This window comes from Cannabis sativa, chromosome 6, assembly GCF_029168945.1.
Source record: "Cannabis sativa cultivar Pink pepper isolate KNU-18-1 chromosome 6, ASM2916894v1, whole genome shotgun sequence".
Classification (NCBI taxonomy): Eukaryota; Viridiplantae; Streptophyta; class Magnoliopsida; order Rosales; family Cannabaceae; genus Cannabis; species Cannabis sativa.
Window position 1 is genome coordinate 65,784,562 of NC_083606.1, and position 23,776 is coordinate 65,808,337.

Sequence of the window (23,776 nt, forward strand, 5' to 3'; positions counted from 1 at the left end):
GGTCTCTTACTTATCGTTTGCGTTATCGGGCAACGATAGTGACATATTCAGCTCGTATGTAACGAGTGGTAAAAGTGGTACTTTATTAAGTACCAGGATTTTATGATGTTTAAAGAAATGCTTACTATTATCGAATAGTGAGTAAACATAATGGCATGAGAATAAGTTGTTAATCTTTTTCTTTCAATTATTGTTTTTGTCACTTTCTTGCTGAGTCTTTGTGACTCACTGGTGCTTTATGGTGCAGGTAAAGGAAAAGCTAAAGTTGAACAACCATGAGTTATGGTCACAGCAGCAATGTACATACCAGCCACAGGCAGCCCAGTTTACAGGATGCTCTATTTTGATTGTATTTTGGAAAATATAAAGTTTATGTTGTAAAATACTTTGAAACCAGTTTGTAAATATTTTGGAAACAGGGGGACCCCATAAATCATGTTACTTATCTTTTGTTAAATAGTTTAAAGGATGAGTTTTTAACTATCAAAATTTTATTACCCACACTTTTAGTATAATTACATCTTATATAATTATTGGTATTTTAAATAAAGTGCACACACGTGGCGTCCCTGTTGGACAGGGCGCTACATTATCGATAGGGAAACTTTTAGTTTCAAGTTTTAAGTCCCGGAAAGTGATTTAGCGAGTCACTCATCTGTATTACTATTATTGTGATTAGGGCATCCATCTAGCACGTGAATTCCGTTCAGGTCGGCCAGCACACTTGAATTCGGAAAACAAGTAAGAACTGTGTATAATGTGTGATATGAATATTCGAATGTATGTATGTGTTAATATATATACATGCTTATTTGTTGTGATTCATACACTACCAACACTTGTATGGTTGCGGTACAGAGTGCATTGGTAAGGTGTATGATGTTTGGAAGTACATCATGGTGTTACCAGCACTTGTACGGAAAGGTACGAGGTGTCTGTGGTACAACACTTAACGGTACTCAAGGTGCGGTCCATACCCTACCTACACTAGTACGATGGTATACTGAGTGCATGTGGTACATGGTACATGGTCGTATCCTAGTTAGAACGTTCTTACTCATCTGTTAAGCTCTGTAAATAGGTGTATGGGCGCCTATTTACAGGTCGAAAATTATATGATGTGTTATATGCATTTCTTACTGAGTCTGTTGACTCACAGTTTATACTTTCATGTGTAGGTAAAGGAAAGGCTATGACTGAACAGGAGTGAACCCGAGCTCAGATGGGGTTGTACATGTCAAGCGGCGCGACCTGGAGTGTTCGGTCTCGGGACATCTGGGAGTTGTATTTTGAAAGCCGCTGTGCGACCTAGAACTTGTGTATTTTGAAATGTATAATTTGAAAAGTAAATTTTACAAAGTTTGAAAACGGGATCCCGGAATTTGTAAATATTATATTATATTACAAAGTTTAATAATTAAAGCAAAAGTTTTAATTTAACACGTTTTTCGAGAAATATCTTTGATTAGCAAAGATTGCACAATAATTGAAAAAGCACTGTAGCGTGCCTTAGCATTAGGGCGTTACAAACCTATAGATGATATTTCAGTAAACTAATATAATTACTGAAATGAGATCTCAATCATTTATCTCTATTCAGCCAAGCTCGAAGGAAATCATCGTTTCACTTCTAAATACTTATAGAAGCTATAGATTCCATATCTATGATCAGCGCTCCCACTCAATTGAACTACTATGTCCTTAATCTGTATGTCACGAGAAGATCTAATTGGTCGACTTTAACAAACAAATTTAAGAACATAAATAATACAACTAAGTTGAACCTAACCATATCAGGATTAAGATCCATAGACCTAAGATCAACCATTGATATTGACTTAGAAAGATATAACGATAAGTTTATGATATCTTATCCAAGATCAATATCGGCCCCTTCCAATGTATACTCCATACATTCGATACTGGTAAACTTTGCCAATGCCCTGAAAAGGACATAACACTTATCCAAGGTGTAAGTATACCTTATCGCTGATTATCATGCCAGTCTAAATCCAGTGTACTGACAAATCATGAGAATTAAACTTTTGAACATATAATCATGATTATATTCCACTGTGCTGACGACACTATAATCATGAACAAATATATTTATTTACATATGTTCTGGACTTAATAGAATTTATACATTAAACATAATCGTGAAATAAATCATGTGAACCATACAACATTAAACTAATTTCTGATCTTATATTAATTAGTAAATCTGATTATATTAAAATGAGTTTTATTTAGGGCACAAAACCCAACAGGCCATCCTTGTGAGAAAATTGTAAAAGATGTACTAAACTCTTATAATATTACTGTTAGCAATAAAGTTCAATTTTCTCCATGCAATGCTTGTTGTCTAGGAAAAATTCATAAACTACCCTTTCCCAAATATCTAAAACTGTGTACACAGAACCTCTACAACTTGTTGTCATAGATCTGTGGGGTCCCTCTCACATTACCCCCACTAATGGGTACAAATACTACATTCATTTCCTAGATGCCTACACTAGGTTCACATGAATCTAACTCCTCAAAAACAAATAAGATGCCTTAAAAACCTTTCAACTTTTCAAAGCTGAAGCTGAGCTTCAACTAGGCAAAAAGATAAAAGTTCTACAAAGTGATTGGGGAGGAGAATATAGATCTTTCACTCCTTATCTCAATTAGTTTGGCATAGTGCATAGGCATCCATGTCCCACAACCCATGAACAAAATGGCCTAGCTAAAAGGAAACATAGACATATAGTTGAAAATAGTCTAACCCTCCTACCTCAAGTCTCTATCTCCCATAGAAATGTTGTTCAACATACAACCTGACTGTAATACCTTTAAAGCATTTGGATGTCAATGCTTCCCCAACATTAGATCATACAATAAACACAAGCTCCAATTTAGATCCTCCTCATGCACATTTATTGGCTACAACATCAATCATAAAGGCTTCAAGTGTCTAGATTCAATTGGCAGAATCTATATTTCCAGAGATGTCAAGTTTGATGAGTATGTTTTTCGATAAACCAAAATTTCAAATCTTTCATCTAATCCACCAGTTGAATATCTACCATCAGCACTAATACCTACTGCAAGTCATGACAATATGTACAACTCCACAAACTCACTCAGACCTACAACCAATAATCACCTCACACCAGACACTATCACCAACTCTGTCCCACCAACTCAGTTGACTTCTGGTTAGCCTCCTATACCTGTTCCTCAAAATGAGCATCCCATTATCACACCTCAGCCTACATCTGACCTCATCGAACCACCCACTATTCCATCCAACATCACTCACACTCAGTCTATACCTCCTTATTAACCAGTTGCTTCTGTCACCATTGAGTCATCTGTTATCCCACCTATTGTCAACCCCATTCCTCCTACAGTTACCAATCCTGAACCACCAACAGACACACACAAAATGACCACCAGGGCTAAAGCAAGGATACATAAACCAAAACTTTATTTGACTGAGAAGATACCAAAAAGTTTCAAGTCTGCCATGCAATATGAAAAATGGAGGCAAACCATGCCTGAAGAAATCTTAGCTCTTATCAGAAACAAAACATACACTGTTGTTCCTCTACCTGGAGGAAGAGAACCCATTGGTTAGAAATGGATTCTCAAAATCATAGAAAATCCTGATGGCTCTGTTAACAGGTACAAAGCCAGACTGGTTGCCAAGGGATTCCACCAACAACCTAGCTTTGATTACACTAAAACACTCAGCCCTATTGTTAAACCTATTACAATCAGAATTGTCCTCACTTTAGCTATTTGTAGAGGATGAAACATCAGACAGTTGGATGTTAAAAATGCCTTTCTTAATGGGGTATTACAAGAGGAGGTCTACATGACACAACCCCTTTGTTTTGTAATAACAACCCAACCCAACTTAGTTTTCAAGTTACACAAGGCTCTCTATGGATTGAAACAAGCTTCAAGAGCTTGGTTTGAAAGATTGCATCGTTGTCTGTTGTCCCTGGGATTCACTTCATCAAAGTTTGATCATTCTCTGTTCATTCTACACAATGCATCATCCATTACACTTGTTCTAGTGTATGTTGATGACATTTTGGTCACTGGAAGTGACCCTAGAACAGTTGCTTCTCTCATTACTTCACTTCACAATACTTTCTCCTTAAAAGACCTTGATGAACTAAAGTACTTCCTTGGAATTGAAGTTACAAAAACCAACAAGGGCCTACTTCTATCTCAAGCTAAGTATGTTAAGGATCTCCTCTCTAGAGCTGATATGCATGATGCCAAACCGATTTCTACACCCATGATCAATGGCTAGAAACTGTTTGCCTATGGTAGTGATGTGTTTCCCAATCCACAAATGTACAGGTCAATAGTTGGAGCTCTACAGTACCTCACCATAACCAGACCTGAACTATCATATAGTGTTAATAAAGTTTGTCAATTCATGCAAAAACCATTACAACATCACTGGCTTGGTGTCAAGAGAATTCTTAGATATGTGGCTGGCACCACTCAATATGGTCTTCATCTCACCAAACATTTTGAAATAAAGGCCTATTATGATGCTGATTAGGCCTCTGATGTTGACGACAGAAAGCCCACTTCATGTTTCGCCATATTTTTTAGCTCCAATCTCATTGCCTGGAAATCACAAAAATAGCAAACCATTTACAGATCAAGTACATAAGTCTTGCCAATGTGGTTGCTGAACTTGCTTGGCTTAAATCTCTATTTTTTGAGCTCCACTTACAGCTGCCCCAACCTCCAACAGTTTGGTGTGATAATCTCAGCACAGTTTTTCTCACTGCAAATCCTGTTCTTCATGCCGCACTAAACACATCGAATTGGATTCGTACTTTGTCTGGGAAAAGGTTTAGACTCAACAAATTGCTGTCAAACATATTCCAGCAGTAGATCAACTAGCAGATGGCCTCACCAAAGCTCTTTCCAGTCAAAACTTCTCTTTTTTTCGATCCAAACTCACCATTGTTGATGTTACCAATGCTGAGTTTGCGGGGGAGTGTTAAGGGTTGTCTGTTGTAATAGTTAGTTAATTCAGTTAGACCGTTATGTTAGTTGACTAGCTTCTTGTTCATTTCAGTTAGTTTGTTGTCTTTTCAGTTATAACTGATCTTGATCAGTTGCTTTCACCTTCCTTGTACAAGTACTGTACTAACCGTTCTCATTCAATACAATTCAACTCTTTCTCTCCATCTTTGCAATTCTTTCTTCTACCTTTCTCTCTCTGTTTTCAATTTCAGTGTTTAGTGCTAATGTTCATTCTTTGAATAACAATGTCAAGGTAATTGAACTCTCCTAACAGAGAGTTAAGATTAGTTTAATGATCACGACTACACTTCTTTTATAATATAATCAAAACTTGAAGTAAGTAGTACTTATACATTTATCTTTGTCTTAGTGATAGTCCTTTTCAAGTCTTGTACCACCATCACTTTGTCAAATTTAATTATTTAGATTCCATTTTTAACACTGCTAGGCACTTCAAATGATATTTTACAAATATAGAAAATTTAAATATTTTTTATATTTAAATTAAAATATGGAGGACATAATTTTAAATTCAAATGTATGGTTCCTTACAGCACACTTCTTTAAGTTCTTATGTACAATTACAAAATATTTTTTTTTGAATGAATTACAAAATATTTATTAGTTGTGATAAAATGTAAGAACTTACAAAGAAAAAGGAATCTATACGTGTTATTCATTATTTTGCTATCGATACAACACACTAAAAATAAATAATTAATAATATTAGAAAAATGGTAAGGGATAGTTTAAAGTGTCAAACATTATAAGAGATATCAAAGTGTTGTTGGTGTAGTTTAATATTGGGTTTCACATTTTGTAATTTAATAAATAATATAAGAAACCGTTAACTATTCACAACGTGCCTCATCTGTATGGTGTTAAGCACCTTAAAGTGCCTAGTAACAATACTAATAGAATTACAACAAACAAATTCAATCATAAACTACTAAAGTAACCACATAAAAGAAAAAAGTACATACCCTTTTCAATATTATATCTAGCAAAAGTTACTGATCAAATTCATTTTTTTTTAAAATAATAAATTGGACCATGTACAGATTTCATAATATGGTATCAAATAGTACCCTAAACTCAATTTTTCGTTAATTATTTTTTTAATATAACTAACCTAATTTTCTAGCACAAACAAATGTAATACAATCAGTCCGGTCGTAACACCTCGAGATGAACTATTTTTAAGTTTTATATTTTTTTTTATGAAAATTGATTTCAGGGTACTATTTTGTACCTGTTATAGTGCGATTTTTTTTGCCTAGAAATGCAAATACAATCTCGTAGATAGTTGACACTAGGAGTGTGCAGAAAGTCATCCAATCCAATCCTAACAGATCTAATAGAATCAAATATCCAATCATAATTGGATCGGATCAGATGTAAATTTTGAAAATCCCATCAGATCAGATCGGATCAGTTATTGGACGGGACACCCGATCATATGGATAACCGACCAAACCGATCCAATATCATCAAATGATCATCCAATTATATTTATACATTTTTAAAATACATTTATAATTATATATATTTAAAAATATATATTAATTAATTTAATATACATTTAGCACATGAGATTAAAGAAAAAAAATCAGCTCTAAAATATTAATTTTTATCTTTTTAAATGCTAATAAAATTGTCAATGCATATTGAATAAATTTTAGTTTTTAGCGGTTTTATTATGAAATCATGAGAATTAGGTTGGATTAAACTAATTTTTATTATGTATGTTGGGTTATAAAGTTTTAAATTATGTTATATATATATATATATTATTTTTTAATTAAATTAACTTAAAGGGTAGCTAAAAAAGATTGGATCCATCCAATCTAATCCAATAAAAAACAAGCCAATGCATCCAATGGTTGGAACCGATCCAATCCAATACATCCATTGGATCAGATCGGATCGGATGACTCAATTCGATTGGATTGGATCGGATGACGAAATTCAATATCCAATAAATAGTTTGATTGGATCGGTTGGGTCCAAATCCATTGGATGTGATCCAATGAACACCCCTAGTTGACACATGGACCCGGTTTCGATGGAAAAGGATGATGTGTCAACATATAGCTCTAGTAGAGCTAACCTTGCATGACATAAACTTGCGAGAAGGTGTGATCGAGACAATGTCTAATCGCACACTATGCCTAACATAGTTGAAAAATAAGCAGGACCGAGAGAAGTTTATACTTGTGACAGTCAGTAGTCCCGTGATCTGTAAGGGAAAACACCGGGTAAGCTGTGCAATCCCATATCGCCTGAGGAAGGTCAAGTGGGATGATTCCGAGACTGTGTAGGTATGGGACTACACAATTGAAGAGGGCTTAAATGGATTGATTGGTACTACCTATATCAACAAGGTGCATCTTGTTTTTCGGTAGCCCATCACGAAAGAACTCCACAGTTAAGCGTGCTTGACCTGGAGCAACTCTAGGATGGGTGATCTCCTGAGAAGTTTTCCTAGGAAGCGTGCGAGTGAGGACAAAGCACGCTAGAAACACTCGTGTTAATTTGTAGGGTCAGTCATCATTCCATGAAGTAGCCAGAGTGACGTAATCGTGTATAAGAGCCATTCATTCTGTGGGTGTAAGGGCCCAATGGAGGCTTGAATCGGGGACGTTAAAAATGGTATAAGAGCCATGACCCACCCGCAAGTGTGGTCGACGAGGTCGTCGGACCCTGTAAGGGGGGTGATTGTGATAGTCAGTAGTCCCGTGATCCGTAAGGGAAAACACTGGATAAGCTGTGTAATCCCACATCGCCTGGGAAAGGTCAAGTGATATGATTCTGAGACTGTGTAGGTATGGGACTACACAGTGAAAGAGGGCTTAAATTGATTGATTGGTACTACCTATATCAACAAGGTGCATCTTATTTTTCGGTAGCCCATCATAAAAGAACTCCACAGTTAAGCGTGCTTGACCTGGAGTAATTTCAAGATGGGTGACCTCTTGGGAAGTTTTCTCAGGAAGCGTGCGAGTGAGGACAAAGCACGCTGGAAACACTTGTGTTGGTCTGTAGGGCCAGCCGTCAGTCCATGAAACAGATAGAGTGACGTACTCGTGTATAAGAGCCATCATTTTGTGGGTGTAAGGGCCCAATAGAGGCTTGAAGCAGGGATGTTACAACTTTAATTCTATTATTGTATAGCATGTTTCTAGCCACTCATATTATTAAGCTCCCAAAATAGAAGTTGTAAGAATGATCTTCTCAGAGAAACCTTAATGAGTGAATCAAAGAACTCAATGAACACAAATAGGAGTTCATGTATACTCAGGATTTAGACTGATCTACTAATGATCATCGTTGTAATATGAATAACTCTTTCATGGTAAACGACACGTCAATGAAAGATGTTATCATACATATCAGTCCAATCACGTATAATCAAATTATACACAACACCATTACTACATGTCTATCCACATATGTGATTCGAATCAAAATCACACACACTAGAGTATAATGTAGTAAACCGTACTTAGTAGTTTCATATTAAAGATTCGTTTTATTTAGATACACTACCAACTAGTTTTATACATATCGTATAATCTTAATTCTCTTGTACATTCTTACAAGATTACACCTTCTCCATATAAATAAAAAATTTTCAGATATTTATTAATTATACTTCTATAATTAATGTATTCATTTATTTTATAATTGTATTTCTATTAGATTCTGTACCCTAAATAAAACTCTATTTCAATGCAATCTTTTACATTCATTTATCAATAAAGAAACATATTTATTTTATTACTTGTTTAATGTGTTATTTATTTCACATATTTATTTCATGATTGTTTGTTTGATGTATAAATTCATCCAAATCCTTATCACATTGATATTCTTGATTATTGTCAACACAGTGGAAAGTAATGGAGATTATTTGATTAAATGAAATCCTATGATTTATCAGTACACATGATTTCACTGACACAATAATCTACAATGTAGTTTACTTGCACCTTAGACAAGTGCTATGTCCTTTCCAGGGTATTGGTAAAGTAAGCTTGGATTGGACGTATGGAGTATGCATTAGATGGGACCAATATTGAACTTAGATAAGATATAATAAACTTACCGTAATATCTATGTAATTCAATATCACCTAGTTGATCTTTGATCAAATGATCTCAATCCTGAGATGGTTAGGTTCTAGTTCAGTTGTATTATTTATGTTCTTCAATTTATTCGTTAAAATCGACCAATGAATCTTCTCGTGACATACAGATTAAGGACATGGTAATTCAACTGAGTGGTAGCGCTAATCATAGATACTGAACCTATAGCTTCTAAAATTGCATAGAAGTGAAATGATGATTTCCTTCGAGCTTGACATAATAGAGATAAATGGTGGAGTACTCATTTTAGTAATTATATTAGTTTACTGAAATATCATTTATAGGTAGCTAAATGTTTTAAGGATAAAATACATTAAAGGATGGAACGGTAAATTTATCCCTACTTGATGTAGATCATCTATAGAGGATTATTGATTATTAGGATTATAACAATGAATAATTTATATTGTATCTATATCGTGGAACATATAGAGCATTTTATATAACTAAGAGTGTCGTTTTGAATCTATAGTGGCGGAAGAAGTAATTAATAAGTTAGAGAATTTACTAGGTAAATTCTAGAGCTTCTTATTGGAAGCTTGATTATAAAAGCCCCTGGTCCCTACACTAGTTGAGATAATATTGCTTGTAAGACTCAGTTAATTGGTTTTAATTAATCCATTATAATTCTAAAATTAGACTATGTCTTATTTATGAATTTTCACTAAGCAATGACTTAATTATGAAGAAAAGAGATTTTAGGGTTTATTTGTTAATTAAGAGACTTTGTAAGGTCTAATTAATAAATAAGTTAAATAAAAATTTTATTTAATAATTAATTATAATTATTAAATTAATAGATTTGATATTTATAGGATTGAAATTAAAAATATGACATTAGTAAAAGAAAAGATAAATTGTTAAATAAAATGACAAAACTATAACTTAATAACCTACTTTACAATTATTAAATTAATAGATTTGATATAAATTTATTCCATATAATTTAAATCCTAACCTTGGGTTAAATAGTATAAAAGGAAAAAAGATGCTCTCATTCTCATCCAACTTAATAACCTAGTTTACTTTCTGTCAGACAATTAGAGTTTTTGAGAGCCTATTTTCCTTCTCTAATTTTAAAGTCCTCTCTCTCTCTCTCTCTCTCTCTCTCTCTCTCTCTCTCTCTCTCTCTCTCCATATTTTTTGAGCTTATAGTGAAAGAGTACATGCCCACCCATAGCAAGTCAAGTACTCAATCATAGTGTGTAAGACTTTGAAGAATCCAACACCTAAAGGAGAATCGGGTTCAGATCTTGATAATACTCTATGACAGAAAGGAACAAGGGTTTGAGATCTGAGTGGGAGGAGACATATTATTCTGCTGTCACCAATGTAAATTTACTAACTTTATAATGTCTTTAATTACATTATTTTAGAGAATTCATATTTAGAGTGTTAATCAACATACTTGTTAGTAAATCTAGATTCTGGTAAAATATATTCCAACAACTTCATATATTTTGTAATATATTATTCATTAATTACTTACTTTCAGGGCATAAATCCCAACCACAAGGCCATTTGTCTTTACTTAAAAAAGTACATCTTGCAAGTAACCAAGTACCACTAAAATAAAAAAAATAAAAGTTTTTGCTTAAGGAGCTGGGGCATTCTCTGTGAACTTCTCTCCCTCGACGCCTTCACAGTTGGATTCGTGTTCTCAAGAAAAGGAGTCCCCACAACCCCTTGGGTTTTAGTTGGAGACATAGTGCAAAAAGTATTGGCCATGTCAACAACCTCTTGACCGAATACCACGAAGTCAAATGAAGGGACGCTGGTTAAGGTGGTATAGATATAATCGTTGAGCCCCTGGTCATATGATTTCTTCTTCTCCTCTACTACCTTGAGTTGGAGAGCAGTAACTTTGTCCTTTAGCTCTTTGATCTCCTTATTTGTTTTTTTACCATCTTTATCCCCACTTCTGAGATGGCTTTTTCCTTGTTAATCAGTGAGAGCTTAGCCTACTTCATTTTCTCTTGAAGAGCGACATTTTGATTTTTAAGGAGCTCGTAATCCTTCAGTATTTGCTACGTCACCATGAAAGAGCGAGCATACTCCATCATCCCTTTGATCATATGCTCGGAACAATGACTCTAAATATATGTGACTAAAGCACTCTCAAGATCAAAGAAGAAGTCACCATTCAAGTAAAGCTCTTGTAGGGCTACCAAGTCACGAGTTTTAGTTGCTTGATCCACCACGAGTTTCTTTCCTTTGTTCTCTGTGGCTCCTGGCTGCTTTTTTGACAAGTCGATTACCTACGAATCAAGGACATCACTCTTCCTTTTCACTCCAGGATTTGCAATGGAAGGAATCGCACCGTCTTTGGTGGACTTTGGTTTGTGGATGAGGGGACACTCTTTAAGAAAGTCATTTTTGCAAAATTAACCAAGTGTGAGTAATCACATATCAAAAATCAACAACTAAGGATGCTAGGGGCATCATTACTTGTAATTTGTTGATTTTTTTGCCTTGCAAGGCGTTTCTTGATCTTCTCCTTTTGCTTTTTAAAAGGTTCTTTGTACACTGGTTCTCGTTGGAGTTTGGCATCGTAACAAATTAGACCGTGCTCTTGCAAATTTGTAGTTGTACACAAGATTTTATAATCACGATATTTAATGCGAAAGACACTGACTGTAGGGTTGGCAATATACGATGACACCACTAAAAAACGACATGAAATAAATGAGTTTGAGTGACACGTTTAATAATTGTGTCGTGTTCGTGTTTGATTTTCTAATACATTTAATAATCGTGTAGTGTTTGTGTTTAAATTTTCTACACGTTTAATAATCGTGTCATACTTGTGTTTACCTTAATCGTGCCTTGTCATAGTCGTGATGACACATTAAGTAATCGCGTCGTGTCATAATTGTGTTGACACGATAACACAAATTAATTTTCATATATTTTATAAATAAAGCTCAAATTTTTTGTATTTATAATGATATTTGTGTCATAATCGTGTTATCATGTTCGTGTCGTGTGACTTACTAATTAAACGTGTCAACACGAACACGATATGATAACCATTCACAACGTGCTACATATTGGTATGGTGCTAGGCACATTAAAGTATCTAATAGCAATGCTCATAGAATTATAACAAAGAAATTCAATCATAAATTACTTAAGCAACCACATAAAAGAAAAAGATAAATACCATTTTCAATCTTGTGTTTCACAAAAGTTAGCGATCAGATCAACTCTCTTTTTTATTTTAAATAATAAATTGGATCATGTATATATTTTTTAATACGGTACAAAATAGTACCCTAAACTCAGTTTTTGTCAATTATTTTCTTAATATAACCAACCTAAAATGATTTTTAGTAAGAACAGATGTAAAATGCAATCAGTCTGGTCATAACACCTCGAGATGAAGCTATTTTTAAGTTTTATATTTTTTTTTATGAAAATTGAGTTCATGGTACTATTTTGTACCTGTTATAGTGAAATTTTTTTGCCTAAAAATGCAAATACAATCTCGTCAATAGTTGACACATGGACTTGGTTCCCGATAAAAAATGATGACATGTCAACATATAGCTCTAGTTAAGCTAACCTCGCATGACATAAACTTGCGAGAAGGTGCGACCGAGACAATGTCTAATCGCACACTATGCCCAGCATAGATGAAAAATAAACAAAATCGAGAGAAGTTTATACTAGTTGCGCGTATATCGATTATATGCGATAAGCAAGTATATCTCTCCTGTGATACGTAAAGACCACATCTTTACATACGTTTATTCTGAAAAATTAATGTGTTTGATGAATTGTTAGGAACTCGCAAGTTCTAAGTTGTCAATGCATGGGTGCTCGGATACACGATCAATGGTAATCACATGCATTCAATTATCTAATCGAGATTATAAGCCCATAGTCCCAATATGCGCCTGAAACACCAAAGAACATGCGAGCTCACATGTTTGGAATATGGATAGCCAATGTGTGACTTAGTAAGTCACATGCGTTCATGCAATTAATCAAGAACGGTCGAAATTATTCTCTAATTTATTCTTTAAACGTTTTTCTTATTAATTTGTATAACTAATGCACTAACGGTCATGTTTGTCCGGTTATGTAATTTAAAAAGACACTTGCTTTTTTATATTTAGGTGTGATTCAGATCAAATAGATTAATAGCAAACTAAACTTTGACTGAACCACTATAATTATTTGTCTTATTTACGTTATTACAGTTTTTATTCTTTTATTCATAATTTGTAGTTGAGTATTTTTCACTCTAGGTGAATACTCGTAGTTCTGTCAGCGGGTGTTCTTGTTTATCTCGAATACTCGCGTATTTTGGTGTTGTCTCATTTTCTCCGACAACAGTACTACTATTTTGAAAAATAAAGAGTTCAAATTGTCATTAATGAAACCAGAAGTCTAATTTTTTTTTTTTTTTTTGTAAAAGATAGTGTCCAAAATAGTATCTATCTTAAGAAAAAAAAATTAAATATTGACTACGATTATAAAAGTTTTTTTTTTTAAAAAAAAAATCAACAATTTTATTTTAGGGGTTTTTTCAATATTACACCTCAAATTGATTTTATTTATAAAAATATCTTTAAGAAAATTATTTGCATAAATACCGATGTGCCATGTCAGTATACATACCGAAATTCAAAACAATTATCGAAAATAGAAAAAACTGGAAAAATCTCGTTTCCAGAAATTTTTCGCTCTTTAGGAGTTTTGAAAAAAAGCAACCATTTAGTTACTTTTGATGTGAATAAGATATCAATTGGTTACTTTTCCATTAAAAAAATTATTTCAAAATTTTACACATATATAAATAATAAAATAACCATGTGAGAAACATAAAATGAAGACTAATATTAAAAGTATTTTTTTTTGTTACTTTTTTATATTTTTAGGCTATATTATGTTATTATATTATTTAAGATACCTTGAAGTTACTTTTTTTTTTCTTTTAAATGTAACTCATATGATGTTTCAAATACGATTTAATTTATTTACAAATTATTTATATACTTATTAAAATAGTTTTATAAAATTAAGTTTATTTTTTATTTAATCTTGTAATGTTTAAATATAAAAATAAAAATTAGTAACTTGTTCAGTTATTTCATACATTAAATTTTATTTAAATTTAAATATTATTTATTTATTAACAAAATATAAAAAACTAAAATATTTAAAAAAAAATTAAAAAAAAAAAGAGAATGTAAAAAAATATATTTTTACTATATATGTCATGAGTCATATAAAAAGAAAACAAAAGTAATTAGCAAAAAAAAAAACAAAAAAAAACGTACAAGCACTGAATTAATTTATTTTAAAATTATTAAAGTGAGACAATATGTGAATAGTTCATGATTTCAATTTTTTAATAATAATAATAATAATAATATAAGGCTAATTAGGATTTTTTTTTCCCCTGAACTTTGACATGTACCAAATCATGTCTCCTGAACTTTTAAGATCGTTAAAAATGCCCCCTGAACTATTGAAATTGTTGGATTTAAGGACTTTTGTCAAATTTCATTCAATTTTACTATTTCAAAGATTGTTTATGTACTAAATCATGCTCCCAAACTTTGATATCTACCAAATCATGCCCCTCGAACTTTGATATGTACTAAATTATGCCCTCTGAACTTTCATTAATGTTAGACTTTTTTACTAAAATGAGAAAATTGTCCTTAAATCCAACAATCTCAATAGTTCAGGGGGCATTTTTAACGACCTTAAAAGTTCAGGGGGCATGATTTGGTATATGTCAAAGTTCAGAGGACAAAAATCTTAATTAACCTAATAATAATAATAATAATAATAATAATAATAATAATAATAATAATAATAATAATAATAATAATAAAAGAGAGAGAAAAATAAATTGAATAAATAAATAAGATAAATTTTTTGAAGTACATCGGGTACTAGACTATCAACTAGAAAAGAGGAATATAATTTCATTTCGGTATACGTGCCTCAAAGCTAATTAAAATGATAGCGGTATTTCAATTAATTAAAGTAATAAAGATAATTTTACAAATATTTTAATATTACCGTTGTATTGCGCAATTAATCCTTTATTTTATTAGCACAACTAATATCAACATGTCAAATTTTTTTTATAGAACTTGCACGGAAGTATAAATTAATTAAAAGATATATATATGATAATCAATTTAATTTGTAAATTTTATTGTTAATTTGTCACCAAATATCTAAACTAAATTTAAATATAGATGAAATTAAAATGTATATATGATAATTAATTTAATTTGGAAATTTTTAGTGTTAATTTGTCACCAAATATCTAAACCGAATTCTCACCTAAAATTTAAATATAGATGAATTTGAGCCATTCTTTTATTATTAATTACCAGCACTTTTGAAAAATTTAAGCAAAGGAGAGTTACTAGTTGTATGTGTTCTAACCACCCTATTTATAAATGGGCAAATGTATATATGTATGTATAATTTATATGTATATATATATATTTATATATTATTTATTACTAATATATAACAAATATAGGTTTCGTTTAGAGCGTCGTATTAGATTATATTGTATTGTATTGTATTACATTAAATTGAATTATATATCATATTTTTATATAATACTATGTTAAACTTTAATTTATACTAAAATATTATATATTTAGGTATTCATATAAAAGTTAATACCATATTTAGTTTTACATAAAATATAATTTAATATAATATTATACAATACAATACGGTATAATATGACCTAGTATAAGAACCCATGGTGGGTTACGCACGCAGCAAAAGCATATGCTTTCCGCGCCCCTATTCCAAGCACATAGCATTTATACATATAAAAATATTTATATTTTTAATGGTAGTGCCATATAAATATATATAAATTATGAGTGTTGCATGGATTGGAAGTAATTGATTAAAGCATAATACTTCACATTGTTTAATGTAAATGCGAAATTTTATAATTAGCTCGAAAGTGCACGAGTGGTCATGTATTGTAATTAGACGTACATATAAGAGCTATAACTTTTTTTTTTTAATTATTTTCTATATATGTATTTTTTAATTTTTAGTTTTCGTAACTTCCACTATACCAACCCCAGCTATAATTATTCTATTATACCCCAGCTCCCCAAAAGAGTACAATATAAAAGGCCTAGCTTCTTCTAGCTATGAGTTAATTAACTTATTATGAATAACTTAATTAACACATTATATATATTAAATATTAATTGTTTAATTATAAACTTTAATTAATAACCTAATATTTATAAGTATAAATATTATTGGCAAATGGTTCGATGAATCTGACTCATTGCATGATATTACTCATCTTTATAAGTTGTAACACTAAATATATGTGTATGTACATGCATGCATGATTCTCATTTTTTTTTTGACAAAACATGATTCTCATTTAATTTACTATATAAACCAATAATTAATTAATAAGATAAGATTAATTATTTTTTATATATAGAATCATAAGATAAGATCTTAATTATACTATTTGATTCCAAAAAATATTCATGACAATGACTACTTCAAATTATTAGAAGATGTTAGCTGAGATGAAGAAGAAAAAATTATATACACTTGTTAGGTTAGGAGGAAACATAAGTCGATCGATGATGAGACTGAATTATTATACATATATATTGTATATGCATGTATATATATATTGAGTGAAACTGTGAAATTGATAATTAAATTGCTATATGAACCCCAAGCTCTTAAATTTGAAAAGATGGAAAAATAAAAAGAGAAAAAGAAAAAGAGAAAGAAAGAAAAGCATGGCCGTACCCACGCCTTACAAGACAATAATAGTGGACAGATTTTATTGAAATAATTGGCAAAGCAACATATTATTCCAATAATAGTGGTAGCTAAAATCCAAAAGCATAATGTTTATTATATAGACTTTAATTATTTTGAAATATATATTGGTTTTGTATACTTTTCCACTTTATATTAAGCCGTCAAATAAATAATATCAGCAATTTATCCAACGACCCACTATACATACACCGGCAAAAATTATATTATCCAAGAATTCTGCAATGGTCTCCTGTAAAGAGACCATTTTTCTTTTTTACCTATAAATTCTTTATTTAATCAATTTTATTGGCAAAATGCTTAATAATTTATTATATCAAAAATAAATTTTAATCAGCCTACATGCATAGAAATTATTAAGAAACTCTTCTCAAAAAAAAAAAAAAAAAAAAAAATTAAGAAACTTTTCACAAAATTTATTTACTATAAATATAATATAAATTAGGGGAATTATCCCACATTATTTTTTTTAAAATTTTTTTTTCAAATTTACGGTTTGGGTTTCTAAAGTGGTTGCAGCGCTAGTTGCAATAGAGATTTCTATACAATTTTTTGTTACAATTTAAGTTGCAGCACTAGTTGCAATAGGGGTTTCTATGTACAATTCCATAAAAATACAAAAAAAAAAAAAAAATTATTTTGAAATGTAAAAATGAAAAAATCCCTAATTAATACCGCCATGTAAAAAAAAAAAAAATACCAATATGTCCGATACCTTAATTTCCTTAGGAACTATCCTACATTAATTAATATTAAATATTATTTCTATTTAATAATTAGTAGTAAATATTTTTGTTAGGTTAATTATAATTTTTTTTCTTTGAATTTTGACATGTACTAAATTATGTCTTTGAATTTTTTTGGTTGCAAAAAATTATCCATGAACTATTAAGATTGTTAGATTTAAGGACTTTTGTCTAATTTCATTCAACTATTTCAGTGATTGTTTATGTACTAAAACATGCTTCCCAGACTTTGATATCTACTAAATCATGCCCCTCAAATTTTGATATGTACTAAATCATGCCCACTGAACTTTCATCTATGTTAAAATTTTTTTACTAAAATTAGACAAAAGTCCTTAAATATAATAATCTCAATATTTCAGGGGAATTTTTAACTGCAAAAAAAAAATTAATGACATAATTTAATACATGTCAAAGTTTGGGAGAAAAAAATTTTAATTAGCGTTTTTTTTTTATGCTAAAACATGTAACAATGGAAAATTTAGATTAGTTTAATTTTTTGTAATTTTTAGATTATAAAGAGTTATTACAGGTTTTTTCAATTTATAGATTGTAAAAATTAATATTGGAATAATATATATACTGATTCATAACAATATATATGCATATTTTTATTTTCTTTTATATTTAGTTCACTAGCTAATAGATATTATATAATACCCAAACTTTGAACTTTGTTTCTTTCTTTTAACAATGTAAAAAAATATATATTATACATGTAAAATTAAAATATCAATTGAATTTTATCCAAATTAATTAACTTGTTATTATAATATTTGGATGTATGTGCCTATATATACTTATTATATACCAATTTGAATAATTTGTTTATTGTTTGAACTTAGACGTTCTCCACTAACAATTATTCGATACAACATTATTTTCTAAACAAAATTTTGTGTCTTATATCCTTGAGTTTCGAGCTTCTTCAAAAGTCTCTAGTTATTTATTTTTATTATTTTTCTTTTATTCTACAGTTTAAATCGTATGTATTTTTTTTTAAAAAAAAAATTAAAATATATATAAATTACCATCAATTATTTCCATTTCTTAATACATCAATTAAGTGCTTTATTGGAGCTTGCTAATTAGTATGGTCACTAGCTTTCATATTTCACCAACTCTTGTTTTTAAAAAAGTTGCACCATGCTATATATATATATATAGATAGGTGACTACTAAATGATTACATTTTTATTGTAACTATATGATTACATTTTCTTCTAACCTATAATACAGGTTACTGATAGATAGACTTTCTTTTTTTAGATTTAATTAATTATAATTAACTATTTTCTTAAAATAATTAATTAAATAGACATTTCTTTTTTAGAATTATTTAATTATAATTAACTATTTTCTTAAAATAATTAATTAAATATTTAACGAGACCTCTTTTAGCAATTAATATTTATATTTAAATCCTTACTTGAATTATTTTAATAATTAAGCCATTTAATTATAATATTTACAGTAAAATTTATTTTTTTACAAAAATTAAACTTCTTTTGACACAAATTAAATTTCTCTTCTTATCATAAATTTTCAAATAATTAATTATTTTTAAATGATATTTAATTATTTTGTTACAATTATATGAACTAAGTATGAGACCTTAAGCTAATCAATCGATAACAAGTGCAGCTATTTTTTTTTCTAAAAAATCCTTCAACTTATTTAATTTTTTACTTTTTAAATATTTAAATAAAAAAATTAAATAATTAAGTGTAATAATTTAAAATTAAAATTACAAGTATAATAAAATTTAAATTATGAAATTATATGTGTATAATTTTAAATTATAAAAAGTTTTGCTATAAAATTTTAAATAATTTAAGTATAAAAAAATAAATTGCTAAAAAATCCTTATATAGTAATAAATTGCAAAAAATTAATTAATAATTATAATTAATTTAATTTTAAAATATAATTAATCTTAATTAAAGTTTTATAAGGAAATAAACGATTAGGTTACTTTCAGGTTACAAGTTATTTATTATTAATTTTTATTTAATTTCTAAATTAATCACAACCATTTAATAGTAATCCAATGGCTTAAAAAAATATAACCATGATGGTTACAATAAAAATGTAACCATTAGAACATCTTCCATATATATATATATCGATTTAAAGTTTAAACCAATATTAAAAGTTGTTTCCCTAGTGATAAACACAAATTAAAAACACACCAGCTTGCTATAAACCGATCATATAATAATAATAATAATAATAATAATAATAATAATAATAATAATAAATAGATTATTTTAGATACTGTGATTTATAAAAGTTATACATTGGATTCTCTATTTTATTAATTGATAGAGTAGATATTTTTTTTTAATATAATTAATTTAAAGATAATTCTTAAAAAAATTTATTAGTTTTATCGTAATACTTTTAAGTTAGATTATTATTAAATAACAAAAAATAAATTTAAAATCCTATTTATACTATTTTAAAAAATATAAAATCTAAAGTAATATTGACCCAACTCATAATAATAATAATAATAATAATAATAATAATAATAATAATAATAATAATAATAATAATAATAATAAAGAAGAAGAGGCAGGATTTTGGCCCATATAGAAAGATATCAAATAAGGCTACTATATTGTTAGATCATACATATTATCTGAGTTATATGTGATATATTTTTGAATATTCACAATTAATGGTGTGGTGCACAATACTCCTAGATGATTATGATCATCATGCAGGAGCTCAATAATTTTGAGACTTTTTTCTAAAAAAATCAGAGTAGGGACCTTATTGTACCACCAAAGAAAAAAGAAAAACAGTTCCTACTCTTATCTATGCAGACACACAATATCAAAAAAAGCACTATTTTGTTTTATATGTTGTAATTTTATGCTTTTCTTTTTTTCCTTTCAAAAGTTTGTAGAACAGAAAGATACAGAATAATTTTTATTTTCAAAGTAGAGGCACGCAAATAATAATTTAATGATATAAATATAACATTTTTTTTATTGTTTTTCTAGAATTTAGAATAAACTTAATTTGATGGAAAAAAAAATTGCAAATATATTATTTAGCTTTTTTTTACAATATTGAGCTAAAAATAAGGACGAGTATAAATTAAAAATTTAAACGAAGAGAGGAAGATTGGAATATTGTTCTCTCTCTCTTTTTCTTTTTGAAATCATGATTGGAATGCTTATTCAGTCAGTGGTAATCAATTGTAGTTTGTGAAAATCATGATCATCATAATGTGTCATTATAACATATATCTAGATAAAGCTTTATATATATATATATATATATATATATGACCATAATAAATTAATTGCAAGTTGGTACTTTAATCAGTGATATGGCCGTAACACATATTTTGAAGAGCATTAGAATAATATATTTATGATCATTTATATTTCACACATTGAACAACCGATATTAGGAAACACTATAAAAATAGTCCTTTTTTCATTTTATTTTTTATTAAAAAAAACACCATATTCTAATATTACATAAATTATATAAATTGAGTGTTTACGTTTAGCATGACGTCTAGATCTTTCTTCTTTTACCCTAAACGACGTATGTCTTTACAGATTTGTAACTAATGAAGTGTGAATTTCAACTTTATATAGTGTTAATAACTTTAATTTGAGAAAACTTTTTTTTTTCTTGAACAATTTTGCTTTTCAATGTATTATGGTAAATAGTAACATAAATATTTAAAATTAATTATAAGCAGAATAAATTTAATGATTTTTTAACGGTATATGAACTAAATATTTATAAAAATTTAAAAATAATTGATATTACAAATATCTCTCCAGATTTAAATATTTAAAATTAATCTGAGGTTTATAAGTGTCATGTTTAAAATAATAACAAAGTATGTACTAACAAAACTGAAAAAAAAATTATATTATTATAAATATTAGATACTTATGCCGCTAAAAATTTATTAGATTTATGTTGCTTACTCTTTATAACTTTAGGTACTTAATATTTACCCATATATATAAATGTATATTAATATAAACCTATAAGTTTTAAAATTAATATAACACTACGTACGTTTTTTTTTATTTTCCTCGAAGAGCACTATACGGATTTTGAAAAGAAGAAAAAAAAGTTGTCAAAATTAAAACCCCAAGCTATGTATAAGTCGTTTTAAATTTTAATTAAATTAAAATCATGATAATTAATGGCACGAGTATAATATAACTAATTAATTAAGATAAAACATATATATATATAGTAGTATATATGTATATACTACTATATACATTTGAGATTGCAAAGTCAAAATAGAAGACCTTCATTTCAGAAGAACAAGAAAAGTGAGATTGCTCTACCATAGTACCATTATTGATGAAAACATGCATTTTAATTGGTACGTATATACTATATATATCTTGTTATAATAATGAAAATAATTTAAAAACACAAAGGTTATTGATTAGTGCATGTCAATAAATTAATTAAGTACGTAGTACATATATATATAATTGACATGGCTGATGGTTATCTCTTCCATCTCTCACCATACATTATTTAACGATATATATAGATCCTATAATCCTATATACATATATGGTAATTAATATTAAGCTATATACATATATTAATACATAACTAATATATAATAGTTTTATTACATTCAGTCCAGCTGTAGAGATTTCAAACACAGCTGTATTAATATGGGTTGTTAGTATAGATAAGCATAACTAGATCTAGGAGAGTGTGATTAGGAAATAATAATCAATTGGCATTTATATAGCACTATCTATTCTGTAATCAATGTAATATATTCTATATACATTTTCAATCCAAGAAAGATTATAATTAATTAGCTGCGCCTGTGCTTTCTATATAATTTATAAAAAAAATAAAAACAACAAAGAAAAAGAGTAAAAGAAGGGCATTCTCTTACATAACCGTGTGGTTTATTATATATAATTAATACATAGTATATATAGACTACATATAATAGAATTTCATATTATTAAAAGAAAAGGAAAAAATAAACTTGGCTAGTGGCAACTATTATTAACCACAATATATACACTAATAAATTCAAATTACGTTGGCGCTTAAAACCCAACGTATCAATCAATATTATTCATTAGAAGTCGGCAAGTAGCTAGCCAGAATTATTAAAAATAAATGGTTTTCAAAATTATGAGTGAATAAATATATATGTATTTTATGTTAATTTAATAAACATGTAATTAATATTGGTGAAAGCGAGATAAGTATGGCTAATGCATGAACTGTTTCACAACTTGATGATGTTTATATAAATATGTATATAATGTGAGTCAAAGATATGGTTTTTTTTGCATATATATATTATATATAGTTGCTTTCGAAATTATGTGTGTAAGAAAATTGACACTCATAGCAAGGAGGGCCAATCATAGACATTCTGAAATTAAAAAACATTATCGATCGACCTAATTCAAATAATTATCAAATAATAAATTAAGTAGGGAATGCGTTAGCGTCATAATTTATAGCGACTTAACATATAAACATACTTACTTAAAAATAATATTTGAGCATTTATAATATAATATATAGTATATGTAATTATGCATACATTATAGGGCCTTCACATCATATATATGTATATACTAATGGGTATTAATTAGAGCATGTCTAAGGACTTTATCAAATGTAGTGTCACACTATCATTAAATTTGGTATCAAAAAATATTACTCCAATGACAACACCAAAAATTACACTTAAAAAATTAGAATTATTACATAGAAAATATAAATTGAAAATTTATTTGCAAAAATACCTCCATAAGGTGTGGACAACATTTATACCTTTGATGTGATTTTAATTACCAAAATACCACTTACACTATCACTATACACAATCAAACGATAGTTGCAGGGTGGTTGTTGCGTGGTTGCACGGTAGTTGTATCAGACAAAAGTTTCAATCAAACGATGGTTACCGAGTGGTTGCGCGATGGTTGCATCAGACGAAGGTTTCAATCAAACGAAAGTTTCTGGGTGGTT